At 43.9% G+C, this 21,597-nt stretch overlaps 1 long non-coding RNA gene across 2 annotated transcripts; it reads right to left on the minus strand.

The window, feature by feature from the left end:
* Nucleotides 1–1,945: 1,945 nt before the first annotated feature.
* Nucleotides 1,946–13,890, minus strand: LOC119012635. 2 transcript variants are annotated; one of them, XR_005072543.1, is made up of 3 exons: nucleotides 13,125–13,890; nucleotides 7,868–8,011; nucleotides 1,946–1,983 (listed from the first exon to the last, which is right to left on the minus strand). It is a non-coding gene; the product is annotated as an uncharacterized LOC119012635 (long non-coding RNA). The 2 variants fall into 2 exon arrangements; XR_005072544.1 differs by lacking the exon at nucleotides 13,125–13,890 and adding an exon at nucleotides 8,725–8,981.
* Between the last annotated feature and the right edge of the window lie 7,707 nt (nucleotides 13,891–21,597).

Raw genomic sequence — 21,597 nt, forward strand, 5'->3', positions numbered from 1 at the left:
AACAGATGGGAGCTGACATCCTAATATCAACAGGAAAACACTCTCGGTTTAGTCTCTGCAGGGATATGACATCAACAGGCAACAGGAAAAGTCCCGCTTCATCTCTGTGGGGACACTCGGCAGTCGGTGTGCCGCAGGCCAGAGGAATGTAAATGAGGCTTGTCGCTTACCTGCACGGATGTGGAAACACAATAGACCTGAGCCCTGAATTATTCTTGTGTACACGCTGGACCTACATCGTGTGTGTAAATGTGTTCGAGGTTTGTTTTTCTCTTTTATGATCAGTTGTTGGGAAGCTGATTGCGTGTAATGAATGACTTTTTGGCTCATTTCCTGCATTCTTTAGCTCACGTCACTCCACATTGTTTCCCTCTGCGTGTGTCATGTAAGTACATATTTTCCGTCCTCCTATGTGTGTGTTGTTTTTTTTTTCTTTTTAAATCTGTACTGAACATCAAAATATTTCCAAATAAAGTCAGCAACTCCACGATACCATTCTGTGAAAAATCTATTTTTCATTTCCGTTCTGACTTGATGTACCACAGCCGGCTGCGGCGGCTCTGCTTTGGTGTGTCTGTCGGTTTGGACAGGCTGTAAAAAAAAAAAAAAAAGATGGCGGGTCGTAATGCAGCCACAGAGAGAGGCATGGAACCGCTTTCAAAATGAAATGTGAGCCTGAGAAATGTCTGAAAACTGAGCTCTGTGCAGCATGCACGCTAAAACAAACATTAAAGGATAAGTCTGGTTATATTATATATTATCTTGAGACTAAAAACAACATTAAATGTATCTCACTGATCACTGTTGTCTGTTTGCAGACTGATACATCTCAGACGTCATCAGTGAGCCTCCATGTTTTACTGGGAAACACGTTCCTTCATTAACACGAACACACACAGAGGAGTTTATTTTGAAATACTCGTTAGCACACAAATGTGCCACTGAACGTAGCCCCCATCAAACGCACGATTCATCCTCGTTGTAGTGACACGAGGTGCCCAGCTGTTTCAGGAGCTTATTTTCAAAACAGGAACAAATGGCCGTTTTTGGCTGACTTACACAAACATGGTGGGAAGGTTTCTGATTTCAGCTTTCAGAGGCAAATGTTGTACTTTTTCACACGACTATATTTAAAGATACCGATGTCCCTAAACTAAGATTTTCCACACAAAACATGCCATCTGCTTTTCAAATATACCTCTGATGCATTAGCGTAGATTTCAAACAAACGTGGTTCAAACTGGACGATCAACACATCAGTAAAATATCACATTCACAAAGATTTTGCCGATTTTGTAGAAGGAATCCAAAACTCAGATTTGTTTTTCCCCATAAGTGAATGAACCAGCTGTTCTCAGTGGACGATGAAATATTGTGTTACTTGTGTTTGTGTTGTTTGTCCGAACCTTGGTTACCATGGTAACAGCATGTCTCTTTACCGTAATAACTGACATTTAGTGTAGCTGACCGTGAAAAGGCACATCGGCACATTGAAATAAAATGTGAAAAAATTGGGTATTCGTGCTCTAACATGAACTACCAAAACATCTTTCTTGTCACGTCCTTTAAAGCATCCAGTGTGTCAGATTTAGTGGCATCTAGTGGTGAGGTTGCAGATCAGCAACCAACTGAATACCCCTCGCCTTGACTTCCCCTATGTTGGCTGCTCAAAACCAGAAAGGTTTTCTCTCGAGCCAGTATCTGGATTGTCCATTCAGGGCTACTGTTGAAACACGACAGCACAACATCCACTGGAGAGCAAACCCATCCACTGCACTTCGTTTAAACAAAAAACAAATATCTGTCACAACCCTGTGTATAAAAGTTGTATTCCAACACAACAGAAATGCTAAATTTCTGGTTTTCAAGCGATAGTACACTTTCATACATTTTCACCAATAGTTGCCTCATAATCCTGCACACTCAACCTTTAATATACCTGCTTCTAACATCACATCCCAGCTGATGGAGGTCCTGTGGGGACTAAAACACAAAAACAAAAGAAAAAGCTTTTGAGTTCTACTAAAGTGACACATACATATGACATAAGACATCATCAGTCCAGTAATTTCCCAAGCGGGTCAATCTAGCAGGCTGTTCTGCGGCGCCGGCTTGTTCTCTCCACAGTACCACCCGGTGCAAGCCTGGACCCTGCTCCTTAATGATGGCTGCACACAGACGTCATAACTCCCTGTCCTCCCTGTTTGAGCCCTGCTATTGTCTCCGAGCAGCATGCTGCATGTGTATCATGTATGACAGTATGTTCTCCCACAGCAGCTCTCTTGTCACTGCGTACAGATGACGACGTGCGAACCTGCTCCAGAAGTGATGCATGCTTCGACTGGCGCGTCCTGAGGATGTCAGCCGAGGCGGAGGGAGAGCGCTGCAGCTACTGCTGACTCTCCCGGGACGGCTTTAATGTATCCACCTGCCAGGCGGCAATATGCCATACACTCAGCAGTCACTCAATCACTCGCCCCGACTCGCCAGATGGCATCACCTGTGATAAGGCTGATGCACTGCCGGGCACTGAGGAAAGTTTGGAGCTTTGGGCTGATCTGTAAACAAACCTAAAGCACCGATTTCATGTAGAAATGAAGATCTCGCCGCGCCTTTTGTTCATATTTTATCGGCACCGTTTGCAAGCCAGCAGCCTGTGTCGGTTTCGAGTCAAGCCAAAGCCACGACACCACTGTAAGAATCGCCGTCGGTCTGCGGCTCCTGAACGCAGCCTCGCAGAACAGACATCCATTGTCGTGCTGTGGGCGGTAATGAATTAAAACGCTGCGTTCTCTCCTGCAGGTTAATTGTGCTGATTTGAGTGAATGGGGGCGAGCGGGTTTTTGGCGGCAGCACGCGAGCTCGCAACACTTTTTTTTATTACGACTATATTTTCCGGCACATTAATTCTGTGGATTTTTTCTTTTTTACAGTATGAAGTGAGAGCAGAGAGAGGATACAGTATACAGGCCTGTGTGAAAGTCATTTGCTAATGAGAGCTCGTAAATAACCTGGATGGCAAGGGCCAAAGTGATTTTGGCTGCGGATACATTTACACAGCTCGGTGGCTGGAAATTTTTTCTTTTTTTTTTCCCCGCATGGATTCATTTAGATCCTATGACTTCCACTGCTGCCTGTGTGTTTAGATTATTAGTTTTTAGAGGGTAAATTTCATCGTGTCCGGTGGCAGTAACTCAGAAGCTGAATGAGTAAGTGGTCCCAGAGCAGTTGGGTTCTACCTGAGCGAGCGGAGCAGCTTTACAGTATAAATGTGTGATTTATTTCAGCAGGAGAAAAACACGTGTTACATTGTGGAAACATTAAAGTGCAGTCGGAGCGAGCATGAAGGAGCTCCGTCTCCCTCCGTGTAGCTTACAAACACTTATTTCCAAGGGACATCTCTGAAGGGCACACTGCACTGATGTTCTCCCCGCTATCTGTCATGTCGTAGCATACTCATCGGCTATGAAAAGAAGCTGTGAAAACAAACAGCAGCTTACACGGTGTCACATCTGACAGTGATCTAGCAGCCCCCGCGGAGTATCCGCAAATCCATTTCTTTCCCAGAGAGAAAAGGGTGATTTTTTTTTTCAGACACCCGGAATCAAAACAAATCCCGGCAATGCTAAAGACACCTCGCAAATCCAACGTCAGGACCATTACAGCTGTTCAGTTTTCTAATCTCATGCAGGAGACTTCTTTTCTGCTGGGCCGGGGCCAAGCACATATTTGTAGATGTACCAATGTGAGCCCTGGGTCATTTAGTATTCATGCTTGAGATGATTTTCCTTTAGCACCCCTGCTGGAAGCGCTCAAACACTTTCCGCTCAGCGAGACCGTTCCCTGTGAACGCTGAGGGCCACACCTGCACGGGCCGTGTTGTGTTTGGCATCGAGGACGCTTTGAAAGTGGCAATCACCGCAAAGGTAATCCCCCCGAGAGGTAATTAAATTCACACATACGCAGCAGTCGTGGTGAGACGCTGCCCGAGCCACTGAAAACTATCCAAGACAGAACAGAACAGAACAGAACAGAACAAATGGTTTGGACAACGACTCTCAGCTCACACTCGTGAGCGTCCTTCATGTCTGACTCTTGTAAACATGCACATTTAATCCAGTTCTGTTTTACTCGTTCCAAGGCTACTGACAGTGTGCCGCAGCTGGTTACGTCTGGACACTTCATGTAGTTTAGAGGGAGCGTGCAAAACACACGGTGAGTTCAACATCACAGCGAACTGTTCCTGTCCTCTGGATGCAAAAGTGACAAATCCAGCAGCATGAAATCTTTAGAAGGTATTACTTAACTTCAGTGGTCTTTTGAGGGGAAGTCAGACAGAAACCAGTTGGAAGTTTCCTGTAAATGTACAAAATAAATCACCAGCTACTCATCAATTGTTGGAAAGTAGCAGAATATTATCATTTCATAATAATGGGGGTGTTACTGTGGTACTTTGGAGGTCATTTCAAAGAAATACCAAGAAAAGTCCAGACCTGTAATATGAAGAGTTTCCCTTTGTGACTGTATCCCTGAAGTTTTAGTTTAAATCCAGACTGCAGTGAAGGTTGTAAAGAGTTTTATTAGATTGAACTTTGTGAATCCAGTGAAAACCACCGTGTCTGTATTTGGACGCAGAGAGCTTTGACACACGGTGCAACAGCATCACCTGATATCAGCAACACTAATAAGCTCACATACTGAGAGAAACGAGAGTTGGATTCCTTGTATGTGTTCAGATGTTTGGCCATAAAAGTTGATTCTGATGGAAACACAAAGAGGCTACGAATGCATCGATTCAGGATCCAACTGAATCTGAATGATGGTCACATCTCCTCTTCTGTTCCTGAGGTCTGGAGTCGAGAAATAACCAGAAAAGTGTTTTTTTGTTTGTTTTTTCTGCAAAACATCACGAGGTCAGAGTGAAGCTGAACTTTGACTTGTTTGGATATCAAATGTCAGCTCTTCATTATTTCATACTTTTTAAATTTGTATGTTGAATTTCATAATTAGCCTGATAATTAGCATGAGAGTTCTTGAGTAATGGGCAAAAACGTGTTTGGTTGAAGTCACAGTGACCTTCGACCGGCAAATTCTAATCACATCATCGCTGAGTCAAAGTGGAAATTTGTGCCAAATATTAAGAATTAAGAATGAGACAGATGTGAGCTCACAGTGACCCTGACCTCTTCAACTTTGACCACCGAAAGCTAATCAATTTCTGTGAGTCCAAAGCAGATTGATGGTCGAAAGGAGACATTCAGGGACTGACAGCTTGAAAACACAACGCCTCCGGCTGAAACCATGGCTGGTGTGGAGGCATGAAGTTACAAACTATTTTTACAGAGAACATTAAAAGTTAATGAACGTGCTGTTGCGTGGATGGATTGTGTGTAATTGCGGCACATTTCTGTATACGGCTGTGTTTTCGTCTCATTTTGTCACATTTGGATCGTCGAGGTAACGATAACGTCTCAATCATCCGCAGGTCGACTTCTTAGCAGTATTCTTTTTTAAGCGCCGCTAATTTGTGCGAATGTTTTCTTCTGTTCAGCTGTGATGTGTCTGCTGGCAGGTGTTTGCTTAATTTGCAGCGTGTGGAGCTGTCAGAGCCACCAGGAAGCGGAGATACACGCAGAAACACTGAAAATGATTAATGTCAATACAGCAAACGTGTGCAAGCGACAAAACCACCGAGACCGAACCTTGTTCATCCTGTTATGTTTCAAGGTCACGATTTTGAGATCGAGCAACTTAAGCGAAGCCTGAAGAAATACATCATGTCTCGCTCACAGATAACGTACGCGGTGAACTGGGCGTATGACCTTGTGAAGGGGACGTACATGTAAGCGTGGGATAATTCATACGAGCACCCGGGGACGTCGCACGCACGGAAAGACATTTACCTGCAACTGCGTGGCATGCGCGCTCACCACGAGGCTCTCGAGGAGACGTTTCTGTAATCAGGAAGGAGTCGTAAAATTCCCAAATTAATAGGACACACCTGGTTGAGTCACGCGTCACCGCTGACGGGCTGTTGGCGCCTTCAAGTGACAGAGAATCGAGGTCTCTGTGGGATACGCCTCTGCACGTGCTGCAATAACCCGGCAAAGCGGCAGCTTATTATCTGCGCCCAGATAGTGTTTCTCCCCACTGGTTGGCCCCAGTGACCACGGCTGTTTGTCTGTCACCCTCACTGCCTGCCTCATATCTCGCCTGTTCAGCCGCCTCCATGATACGACTCCCTCTCTCTCTCCCTCCTCGCTGTCGGTCTATGCTGTTGCGCATCTTTGAAGAGAGGAAACGCTCTCTGTCCCAGCGAGCTATATCACACTTTAAGTGGCATTTTAGCACGATACTTGATCAGCCAAATATCAGTATGAGCTTTTCATCTCATCCATAATTCACCTGCGGGGGAGTCAGCTAAGAATAGCCAGCTTTCTGTGCTTATGGCAGGATGAGCGAGAGACGCAGAGAGACAGCGAGGAGAGAGGTGACATGACGTGGATGTGAAACCGGTGCAGCAGTGTATTTTGGTGCTTTATGGTCGTCTGCGTATCCCATTATTCCGATTCATCATACAAAAGGCAGCCAGCAGGTCATGTTCCCCTTACTAAATAGAAAAAAAAAGAGTGTGTTCTAAATGGAGTCCATCTCCACCCTCTTTCCTGTCTCATTGTGTCATTTCTTGGCTTCATCGCACAGGAAACAAACAATTAGACAGATATAGATGAGTCAAATTCAGTTTTTCGGCTCATGACATTGTTCTGTCCTTCCCCTCTTGCGGCACAGTCAGCCAAAATTCATATCTCGTACACACACTCTTATGCAGGATGTGACTTTTTTTTTTTTTTTACTCCGAAGTATACACAGGCATTGTTTGTGCACCTAAAACAGTCCACTTCATCAGCAGCCAAGTCTGCATACATGAGGGCACATGCCGGCTGTAACGATGAGACGGGCAGAGACAGCTCCGTCCCCGAGGGCTGATCTGCTTTTGTCCACTCAGACGGTTCCTTTCCAGGGTGACGATACAGACGTATCTCACCATTAATCTGTTTGGACGAGATGTCAGTCAGAGCATGACACACCACGGCTTGACAAAAGCTCTTAGACTCGCCAGTGGGAGCGAAATCAACTCCCAAATGCCTCTTGCCTTTTTTCTTTTTTTTTTCCGTTCCAACCACGGGGCGCAGCGACCTTTTCTGGAGCCACACACACTATTCTTAGAGCCGGCGAGGAGGCTGACATTTGACCTGAATAAAAATGCATATCTGGTCGCACTGCTGCAGTGTTGGCTGAGGAGTCACTCCGACTATAGAACGCTCCTCTCATCATCTTGCGATGTCTGAATCAGCACAGAAAGGCCATCGACTGACCACACTCCTCTCCCAGTGCAATTCTCACATTCCACCAGCTGAGCAGTGAAAGTGTCAGATTGTTCCCGATGCAAATAGGATGGAAAGAGGAAGAAAAGCCTGTGAATGGGCCTGCCTCTCTTCACCGATGGAAAACAAATGATAAAAACGCAGAGGAAGTTAGTCAGGGAGGGCTGAGAGTTACCCAGTCAGTGTTTAATTCATGCATACCAGGGACATAATGTGACAGTAATGCAATTTGTTCTGGGCCAACAGCCCAGTCGCACTTATCTAACAGTTACAGGCTTGATTTGTCTTTTTACCCCTCCTCTCAGGCCAGCGTGCATTAAAGAGGCCTTTTTACGCTCCTCGCCAGGTTGGAGGACGGTGCCCTTATTAGATGTGACTGCATGATAATGAAACGGCGTAATGCAATGTCAGAGTAGTTGACACGACACAAAAGGCTAAGGCTGGCGAAATTCCTAATCAGCTCAAAATGTCACAGGGCTCACCTTGGGTCTGAATCACAGCCCGCAGGCAGATTAGTTCTCCACGTCGATGTCAACCTCAAGGATGCCTCCCCTCTTTGGTCTGTCTCACAGAGTCGCTCTGACTCTCGACTTACTCCTCTCTTTTCTCCTTGACATTCATGTGAGCTGAGAAGACAGAGTACGAGACATTTAAGAGGTGGAACAGGTGCCAAGCAGCCTAAATTCTCTCTCATTGGTCTTAGCTGAAAAGAACCCTTGAATTTTAAATCCCACTGGTATCCTTCACTCTCGAGCGACGTGACCATTCGCTAAGTTAGCTTGCGGTTTCTGTGCCTGTTCAAAATGTTAGATTTAACTCTTGAAATTCTTCTCTTGATTTTACATTGTAGAAAAAGGCATGGTTCTTCTTTCTAGCCATCGATCTGCTGTCTGAAATGACATATATAATTAGCCTATTATATTAGTAAGTTAAACGTTAGCGCCAAGGATAACAAGCATCCTGCTAGCACTGAACATTTGGGTTCTGGTTTACTGACAGGACCGGTCAGAAGTCGCCCCCGTTGCGAAAGCCATCGTGGGGGCTGGGAGTAATATGGCACTGCTAGCTGAAACTACGGCTAACTCCCTGAGCAAAGAGTTAGCATCCTCACTAGCTAATGAGCCTTTATGACCAATGTTCTCATATTGCACAGCCAGTTTTAATGTTACACCTATAATAAAGAATGGCCAACATATGGTCAGACTTACTTTTAAACCTGTTTAGCTGCCAATCTTGTACTATTTTCTGTATTTTCACTACAGAATACTAACCGTATGTATTTGTATGCTTAACTTAATCCAGTAAAAAGCAGTGAGCTGTTAGCATTAGCTACTCTTACCTTTGGAAATAAACTGTGGTCATGCTACAGTCTGAACAAATCATTTTTTTTTTCATGTAACCCTACAAATGTACATGTTGATGTGCTACAACATATAAACAAACTAATAAATCTGCATGTTATATTGTTGATCTTGTGTTTGTTTTTTGTTTTGGAAAGGCTAAAAAGAGGAGATGATTCTCCAGTCTTACTAAAGGCCCGTGGTGCACTCTGTTACAGCAATAAAAATGCTGCACGCTAGTCACCCTAAGATGGACAATCACTGTGTGAGTGAGGGGTTGTGCAAGTTTTCAAATATTTACATTTACATTTAGTTTATTCATGATTTAAATCTGTGCACATGTATATAGTAGCATGAACAGTTTACACATCAATATCAATTTGGGCATTATGAGTTTTCAACCAAGCTAACGCTAACAAATAGAAACCAGATACAGTAGCTTATTACTGAATCCTTGTAAAAAAAAAAAACTTCTCTCTGTTGAATAGTGGAAAATGCTCCCAGAGGAAATATACAGCAGTAAAAAAAAAAAAATGCAAGCAATTTGCAATAGTTCAACATGGCTTCTGCTCCAGATGTGTATCTTCTCGCCAAATCGTCTCCCCCAGGGGATGAACTGAGCGTAGAAACACTCCGTCCCCCACTTCTGCTATGAAAACTCCTGTGGAGAAAAATACTTTTATCAAGTGCTATTATGAGATCTTTGGGATGATCATGCTAAAGTAATAACCAGACAATTCACCACAAACACTGTAGAAACCAATTCACCTCAGGCGGCTCTAATGTAATAGAAGATCAAGTTATCACAGCGCTCGAGCGTGATCTGTTTATGTTATTTCACCCTCAGACCCAATTCATGTCCACAGTCTTGATGCTGCGCTACGCCGCACCTCATTAAGTACCAAATCTGGACTTGGCCATTCGCAGGGCTGCATGTCTGTGCCCAGTCTGCTTAGACTGAAGCAGAACAAAAGCCAGCAGCTTACTTTTTTGCAAGGCTACAGCAGCGTCTTCACCGGCCCACTGGTCGCCGCAGAGGTAATTTCAGGGTAAAAGTTAGGACGACATATTTTCTGATAGAGAAAACAGCACAAGGCACTCTTTTGAGAAAGCTGGAAGGTTATATTTGTCACAGGAGCAGTAGTCATGTAGAGAGAAGAAATATGAAATGTAAAAAAAATATTCCTAATAAAACAGGAGCTACGGTCCAAGCTAACTTCTTCTCTGTTCCTTTAATCACCGCAGAAAACATCGCCTGTTTAAAGATTGCTCTATTAATCCTGTCATTAATTTAAAAAAGCACGCTACACAGTAATGTGAGCACACAAAGATTTTCAAAAGCTGTGTAGTAACTCTTTCAGAAATGAGGCCAGATTAATTAGACCACCCAGGAAGTTTAATTGTGTCTTGTTCTCTTGATTAATGTGTAAAATGTCTAACGTTCTATCTCCTGCGCTCAAAGGAAACACTGACCACTCAAGTATTTCTAGAAACTCAAGGAACACTAACTCCTACACACAAGTCATCAACCAACACACGGCTTATGACGATTATGGACTTACGGCAGTAGGTGGAAATACTGAAACCATCATTGAGGCAGTTTTCATACTTTCCCCCCTCACATCCCCTCCTCCTGGTCAGAAACTGACTCGCCTCAACTACCCAGGAAACCACAGTTTACTCAGACATGGTCATTAATATCAACATCAAATAAACACTGATCATTCCCTATTCTAACAACTTAGATATGAAAAGAAAGAAAGAAAGAAAGAAAGAAAGAAAGAAAGAAAGAAAGAAAGAAAGAAAGACAGAAAGAAAGAAAGACAGAAAGAAAGACAGAAAGAAAGACAGAAAGAAAAAGCAATTATTCCCTGAACAACAACAACTCAGATAAAATACAATGATTCAGGGTTTATAAAGCAGATTATATTCCTCCGATCATTAACCCACTCAATCAGAAACAGAAGCTTTTCTAAACAACTGAGAGATTTCTTCAGTTTCCACCGAGCACAGTAATACTTTGGATGCATCACGCACTAAAAACTCAATAAAGACTTGAATCAGATGCCAACTAGCAAAAATCACCTGGACGGACGGATCACCAGCCGAATTATATTCACACACACGTTCTAAAAGCTGATTTAGACTCTGTTGAAAAGTTCACCTGTCGTCTCTTTTCTTTAACATAGAGACAATGCTTCTTTTCACATTAATCTATAATTTAAAAAAACCTTCTCTCTTGTGATGCAGAGTATAAGTGTTTTTTTTTTTTTTTCTTTTTAACTTTTTATAAATAATATGGCTTCTTCTTTCACACCAACTGCATGAATGAAATGCACAAATGGATTATCAAACAGGGCCGAATGGGTCTGTTTTTACATTCCTTGTTGGAAAGTCAATGAAACGAATACAAAGAGATGCATAATGACAACAATGAGACACAAATGACTTCAAAGAGATGTATAACGACAACAACTACACACAAAACAATAACCGAGAGACACAAAACAACAACAAAGAGACATAAAATGACTTCAAAGAGACACGAAATGACTTCAAAGAGATTCATAATGACAACAAGGAGATTCATAATGACAACAAAAAGACAAAAAATGACAACAAAGAGATGCAAAATGTCTTCAAAGAGATTCATAACGACAACAAAGACGCAAAACAACAACAAAGAGACATAAAATGACATCAAAGAGATTAATAATGACTTCAAAGAGATTCATAACAACAACAAAGAGACACAAAATGACATCTAAACGGATACAAAGAGTGTAAATGTAAATAGAAACAAAGAAATGTAAAACAACTACAAAGACAATTTGCTACTTATAAATATTTAAATCGATGAGAACATTTATGGGGAGATTCACTAGAAGAGAAGAGGGAGAGAGCATAAGTTTTGCTTATGATATGACGTCTTTCATTTAGGCTTTAATGGCAAAAAGATGTAAATAATGTCCGATGTAACATCAGAGAAACAGGATACGCTTGTTGTCCTGCATATTATTACATGCTGGCTCCACATAACGATGGAGTATGAGCCTCTTTCTGTAAATGTCCTGTGCTGACTGAACGGAGCCGTATGTAAAAGCGGAACAGTCACCTCTGTGTGCATTTGCAAAAGCCCTCACTTAAACAGCTCGATGAAGCCAGCAATGTTCAGCATTTTATGTTACATTAACGCAGCAATCTCTGCCCACCTGAGCAGAATAATTCAATTATATTAAATTGAATTAAATACTACCCATACAGGCAACATTCATCCATCAGAAAGCCTGTGTTTACAGCAGACATATACAGAGAAAATTGAATTAATAGTGGAAAAAAAAAATAGTCAGATTGTATTGGCATGTTTCCTCTGGTACTGAGACAGAATTTTAAAAATGCTAATTTTTTGAGGCCGGTGCTGAGAGAGTCAGTCCCAAAAGCGTGGCGGAGGCAGAGCTGACAGAGAGGCTGGGATGTAATTGCAGCTCGACACTCGGGAGCCGTGCAGTCAGGAGCAGAGTCTTAATTCCAGAAGCACTGGCCTTGCAGCAGCTTCCTCCCTGATTGATACCGTTATTGGACCGGTCTGGTTAGCCGGTGGAAACGACCATAAATTCCAGGCCCATTTTATCGTTAAGCTTAGTAGCCCGGGAAATAAAATTAGCTGTGTCCAATTTTGGAAAAGGCTGCGTAACACTATAAATAACAATTTACAGTAGGTGATAAACGAACAAAAATGGAATTAAAAAAAGAAATACAACGTTGCCGGTTTTCTTTATGTGTGCTTTTTGTGTATTTATTGAGTGGGTTTTACTTACAACGTCCAGCCTTTGTTACATAATAATTAAACTGTTATTGCTTGGCATTATTCAGGCAATTTGCTTTTGTTGTCAGCGCATAAAGTCGGCATGTACGCGGAGTTTTAACTCTGTTACACATGCCAAAGGGCCCATCTCAGGGAAATGACTGATGACCGGGCCTTTTTTTTTTTTTTTTTGTAGTGCCTCTCCTGCCTGTATATATAGCACGGGCCTCGCGGTTTGTCGAGGGCGAGGATGGCTGTAGCTGCGGCGGCAGCGAGGGAGAAACAGCTACTATTCTTAATGTCAAATGAACATGTATCCGCACTTTATCATTTCTGACTGCTCCTTATTGCTAAATCCCAAGCAGGCCGGCTGTGTTCCCCTTTTTCCTCCCCGCGCTGTGTTGGGTTTGAGCTGGAATCCTGCAGTGGAGGGAGCAGGACTCAGGCAGAATAAATGACATGTCCTACATCTCCGTCTTTAGGTATGTTTTCACAAAGCCCTTTGTGTGTGCATGAGTCAGTGTGTGCGTCCGAGTGCAGCGCTATGTTTGTCTCTTGGTATCCTCCCTCAGCAGTCAGGGCCCTCTCACTCACCGGCATGTGTTTCTGATTACCATCCCACATTCCTCTCCCTCGCTCCCCGATAGGCTTCCACAGCGTCACGTCTCTCTGCAGCTGCTGGCGATGGTGCAGTATCCCGTGAAGCCGCAACGCGCGGCGCTTACGATGATGCTTTCCATGCCCGTGTCTATTTGTCTGTCGGAGGAAGCTTCATTGTTAAAAGATGGTAATGTAATAAGTTGACCTCTTGACCCCGAAGTAGCTGCCATGCAAACCTCCACTTCATGCTGGATGATATGTTAAGTGTGTCCCAGACAGCTTGTCAACAAACACGTAGGGCAAGCCAATAAATGGCGCGCGCTGCGGTTGTTTTAACCCCAGCAGGGCAAAGCACATTAATCACAGTTAAGGCAGCGACGATGATGAGGTGTTTGGTGGTCGGCTCCAAATAGCTGGTAATGGAGCTGCAGCGCGGGGAGGTGTCTCGCTGTTGGTTCCATCTTGAGGGCAAATAGTTGTCTGTCAGATGAAGCAAAAAGGGCTAAATGGCAACCAGACTTAGACTCTGCTGCCGTGCTAGCGGCTCCGCGAGGCCGCACTAAGGCATCTGTGAATTCTATGGCAGACGCTAACAACATCATGACGACATGCTGATGGTGAAAATGCTAATGCGCTGATGTTAAAGTTAAATTAAGCTGAGTTCACTTGTAATTAGAAGATAAACTCAGCCTGTGAAGACCGCATGATGACGATGGAGAAAAAACAACCTGATGATGTCGTGGAGTTTGTAAGAAGTGACATTTAGGAGAAATCTACACCCTGAACCCAACACAGTGACTTACAACAATCAAGGAAACCAATTACTACAAAATGTCCAGATAAAGTTTAAGTTGTTAAAACCTTCCAGCTCGTACAACTTCAATCTAATTGTCTACTTGATATGAAGCAGTGGATCAGCAGCCCGACAGTGAGCCGCGCTGCTAGCACAGCTAAGAAAACAACATGACAGCAGGCTACATGTTCACGCAGTAACTTCACGTGTACACAGAAGTGAAGCAGCGCTGCATTAACTGGCCTTTGAAACGTCCTCGTCCTCCGAGTGTTTTTGACCTGACACATCACTCAGCCCACCGTGTGACTCCGCCGCGGCCGTAGAATTTAATATCCGATTATTTATATTGAACGGAGAACTAGGTTACCTAGTTCATTCAATTCTGATACTACAACTGCGCTGACATTTGGGAGAGCAATTATTTTCAGATCTGCAGCTTCTGACTGCGACTGAGATGCAAATAAGCCGATCGCAATCCCAGCACTGCCCAACATTTAATATTTAAGTCGTGCCAAAATGATGAACCTTGGCACGCAGTTCAGTGGCAGAGGCACATGGGGGGGTGAGCGTACACACACACATGCAGATAATAGTTTGCTCTTTTCTAAAAAAACGACACCTCCCAGGGTCACACGCTGCCTGCAGCGTTTGGCATTCCAGGCAAGGCTGGGCTGCCTTACCAGGCAGAGCAGGTCTGATGCAAGGTCGGCACACGTGGGCGATCGGTTTCACGGTGAATACCAAATGTAAAAGCGCATCCGAAACCCTGAGAGATGAGACAGGACATTAAAGCTAGAGTCCCCGGAGGAAGGACGAGGATGAGGATGACGGGGAGGGGAAAAGCACCAGGGGAGAGAAAACAGGTGGGAGTACTTCAAAGCAGGAGAGTTTTATGAATTATGGGAGATAATGTGACTGCAGACTTCTGCAGGGGGTCCCAGTGGTGCTGGGTATCATTCTTTATGGACAGTATAACACACTTTTCTTCTTCTTCTTCTTTTTTTTCATACAGCAATAAATAATATACTTTTTCCATGCTATCTGAAGAGTAAAAATAACAGCCCTGTCTTCCTGGAATTACTCTCCTGCAATGATCTCGGTTAATGTGCCATCATTTTTTAGATAATGAAATCATTTCCTCTTTCCGCAGACTGAATTAAGTGACCAGCAGCCAAAGAGAATTAAGTGACTCATCTCTCACAGAAAGAAATATAATGGCGTCCTTATCCATGTAATTCAATTGCAATATCTATCCATTAATGCCACTGTTGGAGACTCGGACAGGCTAAAAGTATTATTATTGTTATTATTATAGGCTACTTCAGAAGATCATATTTGAAAGGTTTGAAATAGAAGATGTGTGTGTTAAAACACTGCTGACAAGTGTTTCTACACTATTATGTATTCAACATTATGACGTGTGGAGAGGACGTTCTGCCCTCTGAGAGCAAATCACATGTCGCTGATGGTGTGCGTGATATCATGTGACTCCAGTTTCTTCATATTTACACCGCATAGAGCCAACATGGCCTCTGGGCTGATGATTACTCACTGTTAGCACCTCAAGGGCCTCAAGAGATAAAGTGTATGGATTCTGTTCACCACAGAGACTCGGGACAACAGATTACAGTCTATAGGTTTTTGAAGACTGGCTTCATCCTTCATGTACTGTCATTTTATTGTGTGTTTTTATTTTCTCTTGTTACATTTTCTCTTATTAATACAACAGAAAGCTAATATCTGACATCTGTGCATTTACATTTACAGGACCAGTAGAGTTGTCGGGCAGAACGATGATGCTAACGTCAAAGATCACCGCTGTGAAGACTTCTGATTTATGTATTTATGACATATATATTATAGTATAATAATACGCACTTTCCCACGCAACCAAGTCCAGAATTCACAACATGTCAACACCGGCTGTGTTCATCAGCAAGCTTTGTTTTGAAAGTCTAACCAGATGAAGCGTATGAAATATTGATGCTAACTTGACTGCAGAGCCCTTCATCTCCATGCCTGACGCAACAGAGCTAGGTAGAGCGTCACAGTTTGAAGCTTAAAGATGATGTTTCTCAGAAAAGATGATTTCGTCAAAAACTGACACCTTGGGATGGCGGCCGACTCGACCCAGAGTCGTGATGGAAATTCTATTTGAGGTAGATTCACAGGAGACCCGAAGCAGCCTTTATTTACAAGCTCGATCAACCAGCAGCTTTCTGAAGTCTCTCCAGCGTGTCGCCGGATGTCTGGATAAAGTCGTCTAGGTAGAACCAATGGCACCGAGCAAACTGACGAATTTGACAAGTTGAGACTGAGAACACGTTATTTTTTCGTATATGAATAATTCAATCATATTCATTTAAATCCCTGACATATAATTAGGTTGTTCAGAAAGAAATGTAATCACTAGAACTGACTGTTTGTTGGTCATTAACAAATGTTCTGCTTTCAAACACTCATAATCCAGCTTTCATTAGCGGGTGTGTGTGCTTGTGTTTCATCCAGTTGTTTATGATCTCACAACTTTCACTCCTCTAAAGTGGAAACTCTTCATCTTGTTCAAACATCCTTTATGTGTTTTGGTTTTTTTCTCAACCGGCTTTGAACTTTAACTTTAAAGGAATATTTCTAATCCTCTGCGAATGCGCTTTAAACGTATTCGCAAAAAGCCTGCTCGTTTTTGAGTCCCGGCTCGAAGACTACAACACATCGCAGCCGTTAAATATTTATCGAGGTTAGTAAGCCATTTGTTGCAATTAGTTTTTGAAGAGAAGATATACATGGTGAGCACATTTGGCTTCATCTTATTGGATGGTCTAATTTGTATTCCTCCTCTGCTCGTCTCCTGATGATACTTGAGGAGAACGAGATAATGGATGATTAATGAAAATAAGGGGTATTAGCTGATGCAGTATTGGGTTTATATTTGTCTCCGTTGGTCAGGTGAGTTTGTTTCTGTTTCTAATTGAACAGCTTTGAATATTCCAGCTTTATATGGGTTAACCACATTAATCATGCAAAACTAAATGTGGCCACTATTCCATGAAACAGCTGTCAGTGTTTCCTCCGATCTAATGGCTGCAGAAGGAATGAAACATGGTGATTTTATGCATGTGCCTGTGCACTGATACGTACCGTAGATGCTGAATTTGAATGCATACATGTGAGCGTATGTATCTACACATTAATGACTGCATGTGCGCTGAACAGGACGCTGACATCTTCCCCCACAGTCTGGTTTGATCTTAGCTCAGATGGAAGACACTCAGCTCATCACTGTCACTTTGCTTCTGTGTCTCTGGGTAACATGTCAAGTGCCCGATAATAACCCCGGACTCAAAACGCAACCGGTGGGGGTTACCGGACAGTGGAGCAAAACCGGATCAGAGCCATAACGCAGCAGACGCGTATCTGGTGGAAATTAGGTGTAACAGAGCTCGAGTGTCAGTGTTCAACATACTGGATCACTGCTGCATTTTGTGGTACTGGAGTCTTAATTCGGAAAGGAATAAACCATGCTAGTGTAGCTGTGTATATTATGAAGCGACTCAAACTCTTACAAATATCAAACAAAGTCTCTGACAAATCAAATGAGGTGCCACCATATAAATAGCAGCTTGGTCAGTGGCCTTAAGATTCAAACTATGGCGCTCTACCGAACCTCCTAGCATCTGTTTTGGACCTGAATTAGCAATAATATGTAAGTGCAACACCAGTTAATCTTTCAGAATAAAGCTATCACATTTGACAACATATTATGGCTTTTAGACTGCTGTTGATGTGAAAACAGTTGTGGTTTGGTTAGGTTTAGGATAAGAGTCATGCTTTGGGTTAAAATTACTACGTTCAGGTAAGTGATAATGTAACCTAAGTGAGACGAGTGTCATGTAACATACATGGTGTCGGTCATGTAAGTTTTGAAGCTAACAATGGAATCAGGAGGGGAAATCCAGTGATGACCCATCCAACTTCCCCAACTGGGCGATTCTACCTCTTTATACGTCTGCACCAGAGGGCCGCATCAAGAGTTGACGCTGGAGGAGAAACTAGCACCAAACTAGAAGTGTAAAGCCGCTGACGAGGGCGGCCATAACTGAAGTATAAAGCTAAACACCAGATTTCATAGAGACCACAAATGTTTCCACCGAATTTCACTCTGAACCACCGAACAACTTGTTGGTGGTCTCAGGGGACCACGAATGACTGAACAATATTTAGTCGAGTGAAAACTGATATTTTGCTGGATGAACAAACATTTTGATGTGCTGGCTGAGTTTCAGGAACAAGAAGTGGATCACAAAAGTCAGTGGGAGTCATCGTCTGAGGTACCTCTTCCTTCTTCCAAGACAATCCATCCAATAGTTGTTGAGCTATTACACGAATAAACCAAAAATGACAAGTCCAGTCGCAAAGAATTTCACACCAATCCATCCGATGTTTGTAAGTGGTGGGCCGACCACCCAACCGCCAGACCGACTGGAATAAAGGCATGTGATTTACGGCACCGAGATGCAACTAAATACTCCGTACAAGAACCATCAAGGTTTTGGAATTCGTTCAGTCTCCCGGTGGGAAGCCAGAGCTCAGTCACATTGTCAAGTCATCATGCTGAATTTTCAACGGATTTCAATTCCGTCCACTATTGGGTTTCTTACAGGACCTTGGCAGCCCTGTTTATGAAGCAACTCCAGTGCCGAATTGGCTGTCAGAACACAAGCGGTCGCAGCTCATCTATGGTTTTGGCACTCTTTGGGGACAAGTTCTCGGAGAAAATTAGTTTCATTCATTGTTCCCACCATCGTTACAAGACTCCCGGTCCCTTCTGCTGAAAAGGGCCCTCCACAGCATGACGCTGCCACCACCACGCTTCACGGCAGGAGTGCTATTAGACGGGTAATGAGCTGTGCTCGGTTTCCGCCTGACGGAGAGCTTTGTTTTACGGCTGACAGTTCAGTTTCCATCTCATCAGAACAGACTCTGCCTCTTGCTCCCTTCAAGAGTCTCTTGAGTGCCTTTTTTTTTGCCATGTCCAGGCTGCTGCCTTAACCTCTTCACCTGGAAGTGGCTCCCTCCTGGCCACTCTGCTGCACAGCTCAGCTTCAGAGAGTGTCGCGTCGACTGTGGCTCTTCCAGCAACACCTCCTGTGACATCAAGCAGCTCTGTAGTTCTGTCAGACAGCTGCTTGGGTTCTTGGTTTACCTCCCTGACTGAGGTCTTTCTTGGCTGGCTGTTCAGGTTGGACGGACTACCAGGAGGAGTCTGGGTATTTCCCTGTTTTATTTTTTTTTCTTTTTCCTTTTTCCAACTGTCTAATGCTGCTGAAATCATGACACAGAAACTACTCGAGGCCTCTCCTTAGGTGGTCTGTACCTCTTCACAGTTCTGTATCTGAACTCTCTCAGGGCTCTGTGATAGTATTCCTCTCTTGATATCCATTTCTCTGACCTTATACCAGCGCTTAAGTAGTTTTTATCCAGTCATGACCGTTGCCACACAGCACTGGTGCGTCTCTCACTGGTAATAAAAAATAAATCCACTTTAATTTCCGGAGTAAAGCCTCAAAATGTGTCAAAAAGAAAAATCAAGGTGCTTGAATACTGAGGTGCTGTATTACCGTCAGGTGTTGGACTTTTCCTGGCAACGATTAGATCCACCACACCTCACAGCAGCAGATCGTTCAAACCTGCTCTGAGGCCGGAGACTTCCTCCAACGCCTCCTTTCACAGGGCAGGAGCCGGTACCGACGGGTTTTGTGGGCCCAGAGAACAGAAACCGCAGCATGAACCAGTCGGGAAATTGCACACTGAGGAGGCCGTGGTACCAAACGGTGACCCAGCACCCAATTAACACACTCCATGATGGTGTTTCATTTACATTGAGCGGCTCAGTCACAACACGGTCGAGCTCCTATTGAACCCTCGAACGCAGGTAAAACTGAACCGTTCACATTTGGCAGCGTGGAAGCTAATTAGCTCGATGATGTAGGTAAATTGCGTTTGAGCCTCACGCTGAGATTCACTGTAGAGCAGCTTCACAGTAATCATAAAGAGCTGCTGCCTTGTTTGATTTCTGCCAGCCGTGACTTGTAAAGTATCAGTGTGACAGCATGTAGCTGCTCTGTGTTAGCAGATGTTATTGATCGAAAATGGCTCAAGACTTCAGAAGTGTCAGCTGCTGTGTGCTGCTGTGTACACTGGAATTTATAGACTTTGGCAACAAAAAAAACCTGATATCCTTCAGGCTCTAATAAATTAATTACTAAACGTACTTTTCAGGCTGACGCAGCAGCAACCTGCATATATTTTTAACCTTTTTTTATTCAGAGAAGACGTTCACATTCACACCTGGAAGCTGCTCAGTACAATGACAGTCTGATCTGTGGGCCACCGAGCAGCTCCACTGGACCCAGTCAGGGTTGAGGGGCCTTGCTGAAGGTCGTCTCTGATTTAACATGCAGATCAGAGGATTTGAAACCGGCGTTACGAGCTCGCTTCTCTAACCTTTTAGCCCACCGCTAAAGTGTTAGCGATCCGAGTAGCCTCAGTTAGCATTCCTCCTCCTCCTCTCTACGTCACCACATTAACGTGCTGCCCTGATCGCCAGAAACAGCAGCAGATATAAAGATCCTGCTCTCGACTGACTGGATACATTTGGCTACAAGATGTTGTGACAGCAAAAAATGGCAGGAAATGGAAATACAGCGTGATGCGCAGTCGCCTTAAATGTTAAGAAGTAAGCACAGTCCCTGAGTAAATGTACTTAGCTGCATCCCATTGCTGAATTTGGGTCAGGGATGAGATTTACGAGACGTGTGTGTGCGTCCACGTTAACGTGTTGGAGAGCAGTCGAGGTTGTGTGTGAGGGCCTCTCACGCTCGTTTCTCTCCTCCTGTTTTATCTTTCCTCCGAGACCTCAAACATGCACCTCCCTCTCTCCCTCAGGAGCGATGAGAATTTCAATTAATTACTAAAAGAACCAGAGGACCATGAAGCCCGAGACCACCGGTGGACATGTGCAGATGGTGTCTGACGGCGTGTACATGCGAATGTGCGAGACGTACGTTCGGCAAGTGTGGTCAAAGCCTGCTTTGACTAGTCGAGTGTGCTTTTTGATTGTGTAAAAAAAAAAAAAGCATCTGTATGTGTGTGTGTGTGTGTGTGTGTGTGTGTGTCGGGGCCGGACCAGTTGGTGGCCTGTGCCAGGTGTGATTTCATTCTCGCAGCAGTCACGGGTCTGTGAGATCGCTTTAGACACAGCTCCTACCACCCACTGGCAGACGATGCTGCGCTCCTCCCTCTCAGACTGTGTGTGTGTGTGTGTGTGTGTACGATGGGGGTCAGTGTACTGTATATCTGTCATCTGCGCGTGTGTGTCATTGTCACCTTGTAACTGTGTTATGTAGGTTTGTATTTCATCCTGTGTTCGATCTGCCTCCAGGCGGTCGAGTGTGTGTATGTGTGTGTGTGTGCATGTGTGTGTTTTCTCTGACGTGGACAAAGATGTTTGTGGCCGTCTGTGTCGGCGAAGCTGTACAAGGACGAAAGTGTTGTAACGCCGAGTGTGTGTGGGTGTGTGTGTCCATTAGTGGTGGGGGGAAGCAGAAGGAGGCCCGGGGGCTTTTTACGAGGTCAGCTTCCTGCAGAGTGGAACGCTTAGAGGGAGATAATAAT

The sequence above is a fragment of the Acanthopagrus latus genome, chromosome 22 (assembly GCF_904848185.1).
Source record: "Acanthopagrus latus isolate v.2019 chromosome 22, fAcaLat1.1, whole genome shotgun sequence".
Lineage (NCBI taxonomy): Eukaryota > Metazoa > Chordata > Actinopteri > Spariformes > Sparidae > Acanthopagrus > Acanthopagrus latus.